This window comes from Tupaia chinensis, unplaced genomic scaffold (assembly GCF_000334495.1).
Source record: "Tupaia chinensis unplaced genomic scaffold, TupChi_1.0 Scaffold000600_1, whole genome shotgun sequence".
In the NCBI taxonomy this organism is placed as follows: domain Eukaryota; kingdom Metazoa; phylum Chordata; class Mammalia; order Scandentia; family Tupaiidae; genus Tupaia; species Tupaia belangeri.
The window spans coordinates 5,274,671-5,277,814 of record NW_006160117.1 but is presented as its reverse complement, the minus strand read 5'-3'; the positions used below and the strand labels follow the sequence as shown (position 1 = coordinate 5,277,814).

The window sequence follows — 3,144 nt, the reverse complement described above, 5'->3', positions numbered from 1 at the left end:
TGCTTAATCTCTCTAAACAACTCTCACCCAAACCACACCAACCTAGTTTTTACCCTATTTAATTTTATGTGCTTTTTGAAATAGCACACATGTCTTGACAGCAGATGTGGCAAACAGATATGTCTTCTAGGCCTGGGAAAAAAGAAAAGTGAAAATGGAGCTATAAAGACTCTGATACTAAATAGCTACATGATCTCCTCCCATCCTATACAAGACACGCTGTCTAACCACAGTTGACCTTATTAATGTGAAAGATAAGGGAATGGGAGGATAAACATTTGAACACACTTGGGCAAGATGCAAATCAGCTTCAAATTTCCTATGAGCGAATTTGTTGTTTCAACTTCTAGGTTCTGGCGATGCAACTTCCTTCCTCTCTTGGTCCCTCTATAGTTAGAGACTGGTAGTAGCTTCCTGATGGCACTAACTTATAGGCCATTTAAGCCCTTCTAGCACATTTATAATCAATTTTCAATTTTTAAATACCCCTACTGAACTATCAGGGATGAATTTGCTTTAACTGACTAAGTCCTGAACAACATATTAGTTTAAGAAACAAATGTTCACAACTGAGCAGCTTCTTTGTCATCCTGGCAATTAGTTATGCAAGGACTGTGGTAGATGCCTCCTTGTGGCAGCTGTGCGCAGGTACTTGTTGGCCTCTCTCAGCTTATGGAAGAATTGTTAATGCCACATTTTGTGGTTCAGAAATGATCTTAGACAATATAAGCCAAGCAACTGTGGATCGAATAATTCAGGTAGATAACGCAGGTGAATATGGAGCAAACTGCATCGATGCAGGGCATATGACCATCCTGGGTAGGACAAGCATCAACCAGTCATTCAGAAAATTGGATTCAAGGAAAGGACTATTTTCAAAAGTTCAATGAACTGATAGTTGCATTCATGGTCTGGACAATGATTCTGATGCCCTTTGGGAATGTGTGTGTGGTTTGCACTGGGAACGGAAACTATCCTGCTGAGGAAGGAAGGTGCCATGGTCTGTAACGTGGTGATGAAAGAGTCCATATTTCATCACTACAACAATCAGATTAGGGCAGTGAAGGAGGAGGACCCTGAAAAATATGAGCTTCTTCAAGTGATAAAGAAATTTCAGGATGATGAGCTTAAGAACCATGATACAGACCTTGACCACGTAGCAGAATTGATTCCAGTATATACCATTTTAAAGAGCTAAATTCTAGGCCAGCAGGTGGCATGGTGGTTAAGGTGACTGGATACCCACATGGCTAACTACAGTTCAAATCTCAGACCTAGAAGCTTGAAAATCACACCGGGTACATGAGCGTACCTGCCCAAAATCCCAAGAAGAGAATGGAAGATAAGGGACTGCAGCTTGACCATCTACCCTATGGAGTGATTTCTTACTTTCCCTCTTTCTCTTCTCTGGCAAGCACACATGTCCTGTAGCATAAACCTAGATAGATAGACAGATAGATAAACAGATCTATTCAAGCCAGAGGCAGTGCAGCAACGTATGCATCACAAAGATTTTAAAGTGTGTCTCATAGCCCTATCTAAAGAATATGACAGTAATTTAACAAATGATGTTCGCAGAGAAGGCACTATACAGTTATGATATGAATCTTGTTAATTAATTACAAGAATATTTTTGATTGTTTGTTTTCTTTCATTAATAAAACTCTCCAGTGTAGATATTTTTCTCAAGAGAGAGTTTTGCTATAGGGCATGTACACTCGCTGCAGGGACAGAGAGAGAGACAGAGAGACAGAAAATGAGAAATCATGCCCGGGTGTGTGTGTGTGGGGGGGGAAATGGCCACACTGCAGCAACCTCTTCTTCATTCTCCTCTAGGGATCTTGGGCACGTACGTACATGTGTGTCTGGCATGAATTTTAAGTCATGAGGCCCAGGACTGAGCTGTGGTTGACTAAGTGAAAGTCTAGTGATGTAACCATTATACCATTGGCTGGCTCCAATTGTTTTTAGAGAGAGATTTTTGCTATAGGGCCATGTGTTTGCCAGGGAGACAAAGACAGAAAATGAGAAATCACCTCCCAGAGGGTATGGTCAGACTTTAATCCCTTCTCCTCTCAGGATTTTGGGCATACACGCATACACACACACACAAACACACACACATATATCCGGCATAAGTTTCAAATTGTCAGATCTGGGACTCAAATCGCAGTTAACCATGTGGGAGTCCAGCACCTTAACCACTATGCCACCTGTTGGCTCCCAGTGTTTTTTTTATTTTTAAGAGGATAAAAAGAAAACAACTGAGTATTTAGTCCACATTATACAAAAATTCTTAAAGGTCCCTCATAAAGTAAAGAAAGAGGTAAACAAATTATATAGCTGCATATTTGCAAATATTATAAGCAGCATTGTTTAAACACAAAAATTTAATAAATTAAGATGCATTTGTATTTGCATATGTGTGATGAAAGCCTTTTATTTACAAATCTAAAATCAGAATAAAAGCTGGGGGGAAAGAAAAAAAGACCAGAAAGCAGAATTAAACTGTGAATTTGTTTAATTTAAAAGCAGAATTAGTTTTTTGGGGGAATAAAGACTTTTTATTCTATGTGATTTAGGCTCATTTCACAGTTAGTTTCCTTTCCATTCCTTCTATACTATTTTAGTATCAATTCAAGTCCCTTGCAATTTTTAGATTTTTTCTTACTAAAAAGGAAAGCCATTAATCTGAATCACCTACTATTCATTAAAATAACAATGGTTTAAAAGTGGCAACCTAATATCTGCAACACTAGGTCCATTTTAGAAAAAAGAAAATGATCTAATGATTTCTAATTCTTTATAAACATAAACATGCTTATAATTTGATGACTATATTAAGGATTCAAGTCAACAAAGAAATGCAGGAATTAAATATTTGACACTTCAGTTGTCAGAATATAACAAGATGGAGTTATATTAGAGACACAATTAGAAGTGCTAGGAATAAAACATGAGTGGGTCTAATCTTTATCCAAATGTGATAAAGAATACAAGAAGAGAATGTTGGCATGGGCAGAGAAATTTATTAAGAAGCTATGTGTCCGTGGACTTATCTTGCCTGAACTTCAGTTACCTGATCATAAAATTACAAGGATACCTAACCTCATAGAGTTGTGAGAAATAAATACAATCCTGATA

The 3,144-nt window shown here is 37.8% G+C and overlaps 1 pseudogene; it reads left to right on the top strand.

Annotated features, from left to right (window-relative positions):
• Window positions 1-668: 668 nt before the first annotated feature.
• Window positions 669-1,222, top strand: LOC102488030 (5-demethoxyubiquinone hydroxylase, mitochondrial pseudogene; annotated as a pseudogene).
• Window positions 1,223-3,144: the final 1,922 nt, after the last annotated feature.